Consider the following 17,624-nt stretch of genomic DNA (forward strand, 5'->3'; position numbering starts at 1 on the left):
GAAGAGGTTTCCACGTACCCCCTGTAGCTAATAGTATGCCATTAAAGGATTTAAATTGCTGAGTAACATTTGCTTGAAAGAAAAATCATCCTGGCAGAGGTGTGAAAAACAGTGCAGAAGAGGGGCAGAGTTTGTGGGAAGAGAATGTGAATTAATGCCAATGGCAGCGGTTATCAACCAGTAATAATACAGGTAATAAAAATCCTTGCAGGCCTGGGAAATATTTACCAAAAAAGAATTAACGGGACATGATGAGGACCAACAAAATTAAGTAACTTGCTCAAGGCCACATGCTTAATTAGTAGCAGAGATGTATCTAGAATTAAGTTTCTTGACTCCCAGCCCGTTTCTCTCTCTATGGTCTTTCATTTCTTATTGTTTGATTAATTCACATAGAGACTTCAAATTAGGGGTTTGAAATTGCCTATTAACGTTGATGACTTTCCCTCAAAACCTTCCATTTTTCTTCTAAACAAGCAAATTTGGCTAAACACATTGTTATTGGTTTCCTTTTAACAAAAGTTTTATGTAACTAAACTCAATCAGTATTTTCCACCTTATAGATAAATAAAGTTCACAAATGTCAAGATTAAGTTTTTTGCCTTCGGTTACCAGCTGAGCCAATGGTCCGCTGCATGACATGAATGTGAGTGTGTGTGTGTAGACATGTGTTAGAATTTTGCCCATTAAATTATTTAAAGAAAATAAATTTCCCTGTGAAAATAATCTCCTTGGTCTATGCTTTTCATTTTTTTTTAAGTTTATTTATTTATTTTGAGAGAGACAGGGACAGCATGAGCAGGGGAGAGGCAGACAGTGGGAGAGAGAATCCCAAGCAGGCTCTGCACAGTCAGCACAGAGTGAGACATGAGGCTCAAACTCACGAAACCATGAGATCATGACCTGAGCCAAAACCAAGAAAAGGACATTCAACTGACTGAGCCACCAGGCACCCCTGGTCTATGCCTTTTTTAAAAGACAGGTTATTGCTCCTACATTTTATCATTGGACAACAGAACCATTATGGCTTTTTATAGAATCTATAGATATCACTGAATGCTGTATACATGTGACACCTCCTCTTTGCTCTGATATCAGGAGGAGACTTTGGTTGGGAAAAGGGCATTTAGTGAAAGGTCAAGAACTGGAAGAATTTAAAGGCCACTGTTTATTAATTTCTTCTTTTTCTCAAGAACACAAAATTACATTCTGTTCTATTTACTAAATCAAAATATTTTTTCACTAAATATGATAAATTGACACGTCTACTTTTGGTAAGTGAAAACAAGTGAATCACTGAATTATTCTGTTGAATGGGGATATTTTTTAAATTTAGGTAGAAATGCTATTTTGAAAGTGTATGTCATAAAGGAATTAGAAGCCAATATAAAATCAGAACATTAATAAGGAAGGAAAGCTGTACTCTTATGGTATTTTGTATGATGCATGTTTTTCTTATTTGTCAAAATAATTATAGATTACTTAACTCAACAGAAAAGTTCTCAACAGCTTCTACTCTGTGCAGAGTGCTGTGCTAGACAATAGGGATAAATAGTTTCTCAATCTCATGCCAGCCCTCAAAGAGCTCAGAGTTGTTGGGAAAATATAAAGAAACAGACAATTGCAGTAGAGTTTGACATGTGACATAATAGGGGTATTGTGCAACATCACTTTTCAATGATTCCAGTGATGGTATGGAGATAAAGTTGAAACAGACAAGAATCTAGGCAACAATGGGTGATAATTTCTATTCTCTGTTAAAGCCATGCATAGGATTTAATTATACTGCCATGTTGTTTTTTTTAACTCAGGTCTTTTAGATGGCAATAGTTGACTCGCAGAAATCCTTATCTTTTGTAGAGAATAAACCAATCTTCACCAAAGAATAAAGGGTCCAGTGATTAAGGATGGTGAACTGTATGATTTTAGTTGCACTGCATGAATAATTGTTCCTTGTTTATTGGAACACAGCTGAAACCCTCTCTTGTAAAAGTGGCTAACACACAGCCTCATTAGTTATCTCAAGACTTCAGTAGTTATCTTCCTGAGAGCTATAAACTGAGAATCATTGAATAGCTAGCCTTCTCAAAAATACTCCTTGTGGGCTTATCAAATGACAATGGAGATACATTCTTTTTTATAACATATCTCTATCTCCAGAAGGCCTCATTAAAATATAAACGTCAACTATGAGAGGATAACATATTTACTCATTGTCCATTCTATGTTATTAGTTATTCATCACCCCGAGGAAGAAAGGACAGGAAAATTATGAGGACGTGTAGGGAAAGCAAAGCTGAAGGGAACGAGTATTACACCCATCAGAGAATACTTGATCTGGCCGCCAAGTTAAGACTGATAGGGGAAAAGATCTCATTCGACACTACTGAGTATTAGTTGAAGCAATGACACTTTTTCTTAAAGGAACTAGATTAGTATTTAGGAAACCTAGTTACAGTCTTAAAGTCTTCTGGACTTCATTTTCTTAATCAGTAAATGAGAAAATATCACCAATAAACTTTCAAGACCCCTTCCAACTATGAGTTTTGAGTAGCCTGATCATTAAGAAAGGAGAAAGCAAAGAGCTGTTGAAAATGAAGACATGAAATTGGGGATAGCTGTAAAGATGAGTTTAGGTCATTCAAAGCTGGCCTAGATCCAACCCCTCATTCAATATGATTACCTGATTATTTTTAATAATTCTACCACACTGTATTTTCTCTCTTTATTATGCATATACATAAAATATATATACTATATATAAAATACAATAGCTGGTCTTTTAAAAAGACCAGGTTAAAACAATTATGCAAAATCATTTTTATTCTAATTACAGAAACTTCATTTTTATTCTAATCACAAACGCTTCTGCTCTATTTATAGTCAATTGGATTTTTTTACTCATACCACTAACTCTAGGTTTGTTGTTGTCATTGTCGTTTATCTTAAATATTTCTTAAAGCTAATGCTTTTACATCACTTAAGACTCAGACCAGAAGAGAAAAACTGAATTATGCTTATTTAAAAGAAAGAAGAACACTGTGGAAGTTTTCAGATTATCACCAACTCCCAGAACTGGTTTGTCTTCATTTCGTAAAACTTCCTTTTACATTCAATTTAATGCATTTAGGAGTAAATTATTCAGGAAGTTGATAAAGATTCATTACTTAACCACAGGGAAGTCTAAAAGAGCAGTTAGCAGCAGCTGTGGAGATTTGCTGCTCGTTTACTCCATATATAGGGCATAATGGATTTCCAGCAATTTGTGTAACGTAACATTATCTGTGTTGATTGTAGACGTTACAGCAAGATATTATGTTCCGTAAGAGCGCTTTAAAATGAAACAACTACATGATGGGTAAGGAGACAGTCCCGATCTAGGAGTAAAGTTTTCTTGGGAAGACCTCAAAATGCAAGCAGAAGAAAGAGAAGTTTAGAAATACCTTCCTCAAGGAGGAGGAACGTGTAGTGGCTTGGCAGGACCGAATGACACATTTTCCCAATGAAATCCACCACCTCCACGGCAACAAACGATAAATGTGGAAGCAACCAGATGTTGTGCATACCAAACTGACAGCCTGTGTTGATTTTGACTCAGAATTAGCTCTGGTGTTGGGCAAGGTGGTAAATGTGGGGGAAATGTTTATGTCAAGGAGTGGCAAGATTTTCACATTGCCAGAGAATGGATAATAATTATAATAGAAGAATATCTAGCTTCGTATTTGCATGTTATCCACCTACTAGAGAACATGCGGTCACATTTAAAAAAACATAAGGTGAATTTTGCAGTCTATGATGAATTTAGATTTAAGACTTAAAATGTGGTTACTACAAAGGAAATCTAAATGCGGGCCAATGACTACAAATGACTACAAATGACAACTTACAACAAATCAGCAAGGACTTTTTTTTTCTTTGAATATTTAGAAATTGAGTTCTATGGAGTTTGAAGGCTTTTGTGCCAGTTCTGACAACTACCAAGTATTACCTGTGTGCTAAGTTTCACAGTTCCGTGAGGTGGGCACTAATATTACTTCCCCTTAACAGGTAAGGACACTGAGGAAGAGATTAAAGAAACTGACAAAGTTTGCAGCTAGTCCCTGTCAGAGTTGAGATTAGAACCTGGGCAGACTAACTTCAGACTTCCAAACTGTAACATACGGCCGCTTCCAAGAAGGTCTTTCATTTCACTTACTTGACAAGCATGCGACACACACCTCTAAGTTGAAGGCATTACCACTGGTGTCACAAAAGAACGAGGATAAAAACTACTACTACACAGCTCTTACTCTCAGATTGCTCCCAACAACGATAACACAGAAGAGCAATACCTTACCATTGTGTCTTATGGTAGCAAATGCTGTTGTTAGCCTGTCCCCTAGCACCTCAGGGTTCATCTTCAGTGGCTATGGACAGTAGTAGACATTTCTATTTGTGACAGTTCCTAAGATACAGAAACCCAGATGCTGCTGCTAAGGACACAGATAATAGTGTCACAAAAGGAAGAAAATTTGCTTCCTGGCTCCTAAACCAGATCTCCTGAACTTCTGATAGTCTCATCTTATATGGATGTTTATCCTTCTAAAGCCTCATTTAATTCAATGAGCACCATGATGTGACTGAAATAAAAATTTTCCATGAAATAGCCTGACTTTAGGAAGAATCTACTGGGTAGAAACTAAGTAGAGCTGTGGCGATTTTGCCCTACTTAAGTATATTTTACGGTGTGGAGGACAGCCATAAGTAGGAGAATTCCCACTGGATTAAACATAGGTTTATAAATTAGTCAGTCACAGATCCCTGGTTCCTGAAAGAAGACATGAGTCTCCTGGATCAGACACAAAGGAGTTTATTAATCACAATAAAAACCAGTAGCAGGCATATCAGCAGATTTCTGAGGGTTTCCTTTGCCCCAAAGTCCATGAGCAAACATAATGGGCTCAGATGAAGGGCTACACAAGAAGAGGATTGCACTGTAATTTAGGAACTCTGAGCTTAAAAAACCTGCCATTTTTCATAGCAAGCACTAAATAATCCATTCTTTGTTCAGGGAGAGCCTCAGCGCTGTGCAGGACTACGTGATGCATTCTTCTGAAGCATTTTCTCACTTTTCAGAATTCCCAGCTGCAGAAACAATCCAGATAAGTGGCCAGGGTGAAAGAATGGTCAGGATCTGGGGGTTGTGAACTACTTAACAAGACACATAGGAACATAAGAAGCCCATAGCAGACTGCCTCTCAATAATATTCAGGGCACATTATACAAGAAATGGGGTTTTGTGTCTGAGCCTAGGTGTCTTAAAAGGGCACGTGCAAAAATTTAAACAAAAATCTTAGAAACTTAAACAACTTCTCTGTGATTTGGGAATTACCTGAATCTTTTTTACTGATGGACAAAAAAAAATGTGTTTTAATACTTTATGAAACCACAAGTGGGGGGATGCTTTTATATGACCCTAAATTGGAACTACCATAATCTATGCAAACGTCTTTCAAGCAGCCTTTTTTTTTTTTTTTTTTAAGGTAATCTTATGGATAGAGGATATTTTGTCTTAGATGGTAGAAAGACAGTGTTAGGAGTTCTGTGGTGGCCACTGTGCTCACACACTAAAAAAGCAGGCCAATGTTTCTTTTATTGCTGGTTCTCCCTACTTTGCTATGACCTGAAGAAAGTCAATTAACTTCTATGTGCCTGTACAATGAGGATAACACTACTTGGTTACACACCTCTGAATGGCATTGTAAGGAAAAACAAGATAATGGTTATAATGCATTTGCAGGAAGTTCAAAAGAAACACAGAATGAGAGCACAATGCATTCTTAAATGTGAAAAATGGTCTAATTCAAATTCTTTGACAAGGCTAGGCTAATAGCAAAAGGCATTTTTAACACTTTGCTAAACATAATTTGCTCCTGAGCATAAGTCATAAATATACTCCCTGACCATATGAAGCTTCTCAAGCTATATTCAGCTCCACCAAATCAATAATTTAGTACCACTTAGCCACCCAAGTGTACAAAATTTGTATTAGTAGATGAGAAAGGACTTTCTTATCTGCCCCATCCGTGTAGGAGAAAACTAAAAACAAAGCAGTTTAAGCATAATGCTTGAAACAGTTGTCATTCCACCTTGCATTCAACAAAAATGGTCCTTAAGGACCTACTGTGTATCAGGAATTAAGCCACGTGCTGTGGTAACATATTAGACAAGGAATGGAACCCTTCTTAGCATAAAACCCCAGACTTTCTTAGTGCAAGTAAATATTAGCAGCCTATATTCTAGTACTTATCCTGCAATACTCTCTGTCCTTGTGAAGAGCCAAATCCTCTAATGGTAGTCCAGAGCCTATCTGAGAACTGATTAAAGATATGCTGTGATGAACTCTCAGAAAATTTCCTTTCCAAGGCAAAACACTAAACAGCCTAGAGAACAGATACCTGTGAAAAACTGTCAAGAGGATCTCTAGGACACAGCACAAAGACTACAATGAGGGATGCGTATTCTCTAATCCCGCTAAACAAAAACTCCCACCATCATAGCAACCTTTGGGAGTTAAATAGGCCAGTGCAACTCAAAAATTGGTCCACAGACCTGAAACTAGTATTATGCTGTTAACTAATTGGAATTTAAATTAAAACCTGAAACAAAACAAACAAAAGAAGTCTATAGGTACACAGCATCAACATCACCCGAGATCTTATTAGAAATACACATTATAAAGCCTCAGCCCAGATCTACCAAATCAAGAGCTACTGAACCACAGGAATCTCTATTAACAAGCTCTCCAGGTGACTACCAAATTCCCTTAAATTTGATAAGCTTTGACCTAAACTACCCTGATCAATTCCAATCAGATGATAATTACTTAAACTTGGAATCTGCCTGTAGCGTAAATTTCCATCAATAGAATGTACCATATATAAAAAAATAAAAATAAAAGTAAATCAGCTAATGAACTGGGTTTAGTGCTTTACAACCAGCCTGTTGCAATTCTACTTTATAAATGGTTCATATGAAGTTAGCACACAATCTCTTAACAAGGCACTGGTGATAAGAGAAAAAGCATAGTGCGTTCTTAGATGGTGTTTCAGTGGCACTTAGACCATTCTCTCCTATTCAGCAAGAGTTAGAGAAGTTGAATCTTTAAAAGACATCTAACCAGATGTTATAATGCCAAACACAGCAATCCTGATCTTGGCTTGTTTGTAGTGCTTTCTAGCACAGTAGGGTATGTTTTTCACTAATGTTTTTTCCCCTCAAGGGTATAACACGTGGGAAGGAAGAGATAGGATAAAGACATTAAAGCTCAATGGCTTAATTTCTTCTAAACAATGAAGATTGTGATTGTTATTGATTCAACTGCTCTGTTTCCTCGGGCAAATAAAATCATGAGTGGCTCAGAGCAGGGACTTCAGGCTCAGCTCCCGGGTTTCCTCCACTATTGGCTGGATGATCTTATGCAAGTTACCACACTTCTCTAAGCTTCAGATGCGTACACAATTTGAAATAACGTTAACATTCTAGGTCCTGCAATACAATGTTAATCTCTGGTTCATTTTGGTTGTTTTACTTCTTATTGTCTGAACTTTAAAGATTGTGATGACTTATTTTTCTGTTTTCCCAAGGGTGGAGTGATGGTACAGACTACCTCAACAACTGCAAGGCTACACTTCACACACGTGCAGATACCTTCTTTAGCTTTTGTATTCCAGTCCCTAACTGAAGATCATTTTTAAAAAGCATTTAAAGAAAATGTGTTACATGGTAAAAAAAAAAAAAAAAAAAAAAAATGTAATGTTTATTTGCTTCAAAAATGTGTCCATAATTCATGTTCCTGCCTTCAAGTCACAAACATAACCCTAACTGGAAATTGAAGACAGTACATCTATAACAAGATGATACATTTATCCCTTTGACCCATGACTGTTGTCTAGTATTTAATCAAGAAAAATTCTAAAAAAGGTAAAGTGAAAAGTAAGGGAGGCAAGCTGGACCATTGAGAGATTGGAACTGCCCAGGCAACGACAGGTTCACAAGAGTGACAATTACAGCCAAGATGTGGTTCTCGTTTGCAGGAGATCTTTTCTCACTGATGCTCAGCTGAGTTTCTGTGTCAGCACAAGAGCCAAAGACCTCCTTGCAGAATGTCACACTGTGGGATGCACCTGGTTGGTTGATTTGAGACATTGAGACATTTGAGACATTGAGACATTTGGTTAAGGGAGGCAGAGGATGCTTACCGTATGTCACTGTGGCTGCAAAGGCCTCTTACCAAATGAAGATCACTCTCTTCCTGAATATTCTTTACCAAAATATGTGACAATTCTTAAAAGAGGAGCCAACTAGGACAACACATCTTGAGGTAGAAAAAAAAACACACAAACGTATTTTACTTTACAAAATGGCAGACAGTGGGTAAGTAGTATGTGAATCTAATTTTGTAAATGAAATCATTCCTTAGGACCTTCATCATGACAACAGAAATGATATTCCACAGAGGAAAAAGTCTTTATGCCATCACAGAAGCACACAAAAGTACATTAGGTCACAGGATGGGAATTAACAGAATGGAAATGGAGTCAAGAGGCCAAGTCTATGCGACAGTGTGTGACTTTGGGTAAGACTCAAGTGATCTGAGCTTTTATTTTCAGTCTAAGTGAATAAAAAGTAAATAATGCCTGGAATTTTCTTTCCACCTACGAGTGTTTTAAATTTATGCAAAAATAGCCTTTTCTCATTGATATACTTTTTACAAATCTCAACAATCACAGATCTATAGTAACAGTAAGTCAAATGAGCCAAAACATAAGCAAAATTCTATCGCATAGTTTCAGAATATTTTACAGTTGCTATAGATATACTGGGGGAAAGAATGTCCGCCTTTACAGAGGAACATTGTGTTTTCACATGGTATATTAAAAGAGAAAAATTTCCTTACAGAGAGGTATCTTAGACTCTCCTTTCTTCTTAGAGTTTTCTCTCTTTGTTAACAGGCATGGTGCAAATATCCTAGATATTGATGCTGCTGCTGCTCTTAGTTGTAGGAAGTGCATTTACATAACTCCTAGCAATGCATTTACAATAAGTGAGTTCTTCCCCTTTCATAAGTTAGGATAGCATTACAGCTGAGCAGAGATTTGCACTCTGGGCAAATCATTCATCCCACAGGGAAGATTAAAGATGTAGGAAATATGGACAAATTTTCATCATTCAACAAATATTTTGAAGCACGTATTTGTCAGGCAAAATGCTCGGCTCTTTGGATATACCAGAGAACAAGATGATTCTTTTCCTTAGTAAGCTTTTAATGCTTTGGGTAAACAGACAAGTACACTTAAGAAGATCCCACACTACGTGTCTTCTCTGGGAGGATTAGGATGGACAGCAGAGAAGGTAAAGTGCACGGACTCCTGACACTCTCTCTGTGTAAAGGGCATCACACAATATGAGGCCAAGGATGTAGAGGAGGAAGAGGAAGAAGAAATAAGGGGACCAAACATTGCAAAAACCTGAAGTTTTAACCCTTTCATGAAAGAAAACCTGTGCCATATTACCAAACAAAAACTCATTAAAAATCTAGTTGATGGGGCGCCTGGGTGGCTCAGTCGGTTAAGCGTCTGACTTCAGCTCAGGTCATGATCTCATGGTTTGTGAGTTCAAGCCCTGCATCTAGCTCTGTGCTGACAGCTCAGAGCCTGGAGCCTGTTTTGGATTCTGTGCCTCCTCTCTCTCACCCTCCCCTCCCCAACTCACACTCTGTCTCTCCTTCAAAAATAAACAAACATGAAAAAAAAATAAATCTTGTTAAATTCCCTCTTTTTAAATGTAAGCTTCAGGGGGCTCTTGGGTGGTTCAGTCAGTTAAGCCTCAGACTTGATTTTAGCTCAGGTCATGATCTCAGGGTTCGTGAGTCAGAGCCCCGCATCAGGCTCTGTGCTGAGAGCATGGAGCATGCCTGAGATTCTCTCCCTCTCTCTCTGCCTTCCCTTGCTCTCTCTCTCTCTCTCTCTCTCAAAATAAATAAATAAAACTTAAAAAAAAAAAGTAAACTTCAGGAAGAGCCCATGACTTTCTCATGGCTGTACAGCAACTTATTGAGAGAATTTAAGTTAGAACTCTCATTTCTAGGCATACCACAACCTTCACAGTCTTTCTCTTCATTTGAAAGCAAGGGGAAGGACAGAACATCTTAAAGACAAAAAACATGGCTATTATGTTATATGGCTATAATATTATTATTATATATATTATATATATATTATATATATTATTTATATATTTATATATTATATATATAAATATATATATTCATATATAATATATTTATATATTATATATTAATATATAATTATATATAATTATTATATATAATTATATATATTATATATTAATGTATATATTATATATTATATATATATTAATATTATTATTTTTTTTATCAACATCAATGTACAACTGCACCTTTCATTTTTTAATGGATAGTAAAAGACTAAAAAGTCGTAAGAAGGATTTGAATTGTAATAGGCAGTTGCACAGATACTTTGCTTTAGGAAATAGCAACATCTATGTGTGAACCATCAATTACACAATAAATATAACCATAATTTTCAGTTTATCAATTAGCTGATGTATCTAACTAAAGGTAAATTCTTAACCTCACAGACTGGTCGGGAATATTCATTTCTAAAAATAAAATAATGCAAAGTTGTTTAAATATATACAAACCTAGTTGAAGAAATTTACATAGCATAATAAGGAGACCCTGGATTTAAACCCCATGAGCTCATAATCTCTTTATTTTGTGCACTTTCCTCACAGATGATTTTTGAGATTGCTTTCTGTCAATATAGAAATGCTGCTGTTACATAATGACTTGTGAATCAGTGAGAGAATTAAAATTTGTTCATCGCAGTGGACCAAAAAAAAAAAAAAAAAAAAAAATCTAGCATCCAATGCAGTTTCCAGTAGCAATGATATCATTTAAAAATAATTTCACTTATGTACTCAAACCATAATCATGAATATAAAATACCAACTCTGAATCTACACAAATGGAGATGTAGATAAACCAAAATGGTAGATAATTCAAAAGCAATTTACATTCAATGTTTGCATTTTTTTAATTACATTTATATATGGCCAGAGCAAATGTTCTTGGAAGGGACTCAAGTAATGATTATCTACTGAGAAACTATATTGAGTTTTCTCATGTTGATTCATGATTAATTCGTCAATATAACATATGCCTTGTGGGGAATAAGAAACACATTTGGACAACTGATGCCAGGGCTTGTTAAATAGGAACGAACTTGCTAAAAGCAACTTTCCTGTAAAGCGAACATTGTTTATGTGTGATGCGTTATAATTGGTGAATTTCTATATGAAGCTGGAATCTGTGAATTGGGTCATTTTAATAGAATCCTAATTTATTTATTTTTTTATCCAGGCATCCCTTCAACAACTATTATCAAGATCTTACTTTATGTCAGACTTAGTGCCAGGTACTGGAGTATCAGGATTGGGAATTCTCTAATGTTCTCTGGTGTATTTTTGCCACCATGGAATGTAAAATGGAGAACATGCATATGGAGCATTTAATCCAAGCACAGAGTCGGGTAAAACGGGACTCAGACTTCAACTGATCTTACTTAGAAATGCCAAAAAGATTGCTCCTCCATAGTTTTCTGATATTTGTTTTTGTCGTTTTATCATTTTCCATTATCTGTGCAAAATGTCTCAGACTCTGGGTATGAGTTACAGCTACAGTAAATGGACTTACAGGATGGAGCATTATCAGGTGTAACATCAGGAGTGGCTGGAAATACTGTGAATGAATGAATGGATGGACAAACACACGTGGCAATCCTCACTCTCTGAAAAAATGTGTTTTCTGTTTGCATTTGTTTGCACTGTATTTTATCTGGTGAGAGCTGATATGTGACTTGTCTTCATATCATTGTTTGAATAATATTCATGATATTCTTGAATGACTGTTTCACCTGTCATTACTGTCTTAAGAATGTTGTGGAGGAAAAACTGCTGTGCATCTATGCAAGAGTGCTAATGAAAAGATACCTAAAACACTAAGTAAATCCTTTTGTTAGTATTGTAAAATATTTGTCTATCTCCAGAAGCAATGGTGAGAGTATAGTGCCATTAGCGTATGACAGGGCTCCCACAGTGTGGAGGGAAAAGCTGCATTACATGTTTTTGTTTCCTCTGTAGTCAACCTAAGTGAATAATATTTGAACAGAGGTTGCCCATTATTAGAAGTTTCCTCGGTATTCTAGAGAACCAAGGGAAAAATAACTCCTTGCAAAGAGTGGAGAAACATATTTATAAGTCTGAGATTGAAAAGTACTCACAGTTTATCACAGCTAACACAAGTGAAAGTAAGTGGAAGGAATTCATGGTATGTAGACATAGACAAAATTTACTCTCCATGTTTTCACCAGCCCAGAGCCTAGCACATTGCAGGCACTAAACACACACAGAAAAAGAGAAGTACAAAATCATTACAGATGCTGCCATTGCACAGTAACTCTCACAGTCAAGTTTAGACAATCCACACAAATTTCAGAGATTATAATAGCAAAGTGAAGTTATTTTCCCCTTGATATCAAATAGCATCCAATGACTATTAAAACCCTTATTTGTTAGAAATAAATAGAGAAAATGTCCACAAAACAAGGAACCAAGCAGAGGATTACTGGTGCCAGCTGTCAATAAACTGTTAAGCACAGATTTTTTACAGAAATTTTTGCAAGTTGCTATTTACTGAATGTATATTCAATGCAGTCTGGTTTGGGAAAATGCTAAAAGAGCCAATCAGATTGAATCATAAGGAGCTTTTTGAGCCACCTGAAATGAATAGGAGACAATAAGGCAGTGCTACAGTCATTAATCACCAACTGCTGGAGAGAAAAAGCCAAAGGAAAAGGGAGTGGAAAGTGGTAACGGAGTGAAAACATCTTGATGAAGGGGAAAATGGGTGATAGGCATTGAAAAGGGCACTTGTTGGGATGAGCATTGAATGTTGTATGTAAGTCAATTTGACAATAGATTATACCAAAAAACAAAATCAAAAACAAAACACAACACAAAAAAAAGTCTTTGTATTCACCATCGTGATTATTTTCTGATAAATATCTTGGCTCTCCCTCGTTCTCTCTGGCTAAAGGTCTACTACATTATGACAAAACTCTATTCTACTGAAACTACCTAATCATGGGTGTCATTGAAATACTTTTTTAAAACTCTATTTAATTTCCACAAATTAATTAGCATAAATATAAGATAATAACAATAAATGCTGAAATGGGTAGCCATACCATTTTTATAATGAAAAAAGTGGGACTAATTTACAGAATTGTTATTCCTTTTTATTTTTATGCAGTGAAACTTTGAGATGCCAAATCATTCATTTTGATTTGCATTCCAAATTATCAGTCTCAAATGCAGAACCATACATACAAACAATTTGAATGTAGATTGCATACACCATTTCCTATGATAATCATCATGGGAGGCAAAATGTCGACACTAAAAAAAGCTACCCAAACTCTTGGCAATTTTTCTCTTGAGGAAAATGCAAACAAGCATGTGAGTCACCTTAATTTCTGCTTGTAAATAGTCGCTCAAGTACTTTCTTCTAAAATTGAAGTAAAAGAAAGTGATGTCATTCATCATAATAATGTGCACTCAAAATAGCAATAACCTTAAAAATATTGGTAGGGAGGAAAATGATTAATGTTTTACACCTTACTTGGATAAGATGCTATTGTAGCTGACCTTCAAAATTCATTTAATCTACTTTATGATTAACCTGTATTTATTGAAAGTATCATTCATTTAAAGCCAATGGAGACAGTAATCAGATGCTATCCTCTAAAATTCCAAATAAAAAATTTAACTTTTGTAAATTGTAATCTAATTTAAAAACCCAGTGTGTTTTTAAACCTCAGTGGCCCCAAAAGCTTTTAAGTCTCAGTGATATATGTACACAAATCCCCAAGACTTTTCCTCTCTCATTTTTTAATTTGGACCACCTTGTTCAAATGTATTTGCTAAAATAATAATTAAAAAAAACATTTAAGATGTTCACTTTCTCTTCCTAAATCTCTATAATGTGCAAAGCAAAATTGTTAGGATTATATGTTCATTTGATTTTATCACTGTTTTAATTGAAAGGCATTTGTACATAAAATTGCAATTTCTCTTTGAAAAAATGTTGCTTGTCAACTATACAAAGTGAATATCTGTCTATAAACAGATAATCACACTTCATTAATCATTTGTTTTAAATAAAATATAAATCTTCATAATAGCATCCATGCCACTAAAGTTTGGTCTAGATTAGGAAATAATTAATTTGAAAAAATGCTTGCATTTATTTTATTTTATTACTTTTTTAAAATTTTTTTTAACGTTTATTTATTTTTGAGACAGAGAGAGAGAGCATGAACGGGGGAGGGTCAGAGAGAGGGAGACACAGAATCTGAAACAGGTTCCAGGCTCTGAGCTGTCAGCACAGAGCCCGACGCGGGGCTCGAACTCACGGACCGGGAAATCATGACCTGAGCCAAAGTCGGCCGCGTAACCAACTGAGCCACTCAGGCGTCCCGCTTGCATTTATTTTAGACTATCCTCAGTGATAAATTCTATTTCATTGACAACAATGCAGGGTTATCACATGAAAAAAAGTGTGTATGTATATATGTGTGTGTGTATATATATATACATTTTAGTGTGTATATATATGTATTTAGTGTGTGTGTATATATATATATACATACACACACATATGTATATATATATATACACACACATACCTACACACACTAAATACATATATATATGTGTATATATATATATATGTGTATATATATATACATATATATACATATATACAATACATATATATATGTGTATATATATATATACACACACATATATATACACACACACACACCTACACACTAAAATCTTGGATTGCAACTAACTTGGTCTGCAAGTGTTCCACAAGACTAGCAAATGTTTCAAATAAATTTTAACTTGATAAACGAGCTAAGTCCTGCAATACAAGTAGTATGACATCTCAGAAAGACCAATGGGCCTTGGAAAATCAGAACAGGAACCTAAACCTTTAAATGTTTTAAACTAAGGCGATCCTCATGGACTCTTAAATGGGGAACATCCTTTACTGAACTCACCTTTGCAAAATCTTACCATTTCTCTCTCTACTCCACCACTGCCACCTGTACAAACCACCATCATTCCTTGCTGTTGTAGCCACCGCCTCACTCTATTACCTGCACCTACCCAACCTATGGCACCCAGACCATCCATTTTCCACAAAGATTTCTTTTCACTTACTTCTCAAAACATAAAAATGCCTTCCCCTATCAACTGTTGAATCTGAACCATGGTCCCTTCTCTGTGTCATCGTTTTCTATGTTCCCTTTTGCTCAAATTAACTTAGCCACACTATTGTCTTACACACACATACACATGCACATACACACACAGGAAGCACTACACAGTCCCCCCCCCCCCATTCATTCAAGTCTCAGCCTAGGGACCTTCTTGACCACAGCACCTAGAAAGTATCCTGCTATACCCACTCTGTCTTGTTTTCCTGGCTTATCATCTCTCATTTGGCTTTATTTTCTCACTTATGGTCACCTAATATATTATTGATTTTCCGCCCGCTAACACTCGAATGATACATCAGTGACAACAGGGATTTTGTCAGTTGTGTTTGCTACCATGTATCCAACACTTAGAGCAGTGTCTAGCACATTATAGGTGCTCAGTAAATATTTACTGAATGAAATAATTACTCCTTTTGGGATTCAAATTCAGCAAGGGTACTCTAGTTGCAGGGTTCTCTACTTCTGTGATTATAGTGTGGGGGCTTCTGCATCTGTGTGTATGTGTGTTGTGTACTGCAAATACAGAGAAATATAATTTCTCCCTAAAAAAAAATCTGAAACAATGAGAACCAGAAAAAATGGAAATTACAACCATCATGAATTTTACTACTCAGAAATGAACAGTATTAATATATTAATTAATACCTAAGCTTTCTGTTTTCCTATGAAAAGACTTCTAATTTTAAATGTATTTGTAATTAAGTCTTTTTTAATTTATATTTTGCATTTACAGTGACTCAAGTTTATTCTCCAACTATGCAGGTTGAGGAAAGTATTTTTTAAGCTCCTATGAAATATAGTCCAGATGCAAGGAAATATTTCAAAATGTTATTGATGCTAATCAGTGGCCCCCAAAGCTTTCAAGTCTCAGTTATATATGTACACAAATCCCCCAACACTTTTTCCCTCTCAGTTTTTAATTTGGACCACCTTGTTCGAATGTATTTGCAAAAATAATAATTAAAAAAAAACATTTAAGATATTCACTTTCCCTTCCTAAATCTCTATAATGTGCAATGCAAAATTATTAGGATTATATGTTCATTTGATTTTATCACTGTTTTAATTGAAAAGCATTTTTACATAAAATTACAATTTATCTTTGAAAAAAAGGTTGCTTGTCAAAACACTAAAAAATTTCATATTGCCCAATCTCGGGTGGCAGACTTTCAGTCAATGGCTATGTTCTCAGAATTGAAACAAAATGAACTGTAAAGGTGTAAAAAGTCAAAAGGAAACATAAAAACAGAAGATGGTGAGATGAGAGGATGGTGAAATGCAATATTTTTATCCTGAGGCATAAAAATCTTAAAATGAACAGGACACAATAATGAAAAGCATATACACGTAAGGTAGGGATTTACAATATCGGTTTTGCCCATTTTGTTCTCAACACGCGCAGGGATTTAAAAAATATATATATATAAATATATATATATATATTTTATTTTTAGACCACAGTCTTCTCACATTCTTTTCAATCTCCTGATGCTGAATGTAGCCAATTTTGTACTTGTTTAAGCTGTACACATTCAGTCTTTGGGGAAATCTTCCCGTTCTACCTCAGCCCCCTCCAGCAGCATTTGCTGTCGGCTATGGTGCAGAGGTGAGTTCTTTGGAGATTTAAAGAATGCACAGAAGAGTTGAACATGAAAGTGTGACAAAAGAATAAAGAAGAAAGGGGGAAAGGATGACAAAGAACTATTTTTGTCCTTAAAAGGTCACTGCGAAATTTGTATTAAAAGCTGTGAGTGGGAGCAAATAGCCACAGAACTCTGCAGGAAAAGGCTTCCCCCCTGCAGAGTGTGGGTCTCCACTCCCTTAATGGGAACTTCACATTAGAATCACTTCTTGAGAGGCGATTTTGGAAATTGATTCATATTTTCCTTATTAAGTGATTCCTGGTGCTGGGACAGTGATTAATGTGAAAACAGATCCAGCAATTAAAGACTTCTTTTTCTTTTGAAGGTGAACCCTGCATTGTAATACCAATGAATTGTGTCTTCAATCACAACTAACGTGGAAAATAACACGAATGATACACAATTTATTCCCTGTTAGAATTAGGCTCCAATACCTTCCTTTCCTTCCTAGGGGCTTCTGAATCTTCATTAGGGTTTCAAAGAGGAAGAGTTTTATCTGTTCCATCATGACATTGCAACCCACCATGTGATGAATTATATAACTGAT

Source organism: Panthera onca, chromosome C2, assembly GCF_046562875.1.
Source record: "Panthera onca isolate mPanOnc1 chromosome C2, mPanOnc1 haplotype 2, whole genome shotgun sequence".
Lineage (NCBI taxonomy): Eukaryota > Metazoa > Chordata > Mammalia > Carnivora > Felidae > Panthera > Panthera onca.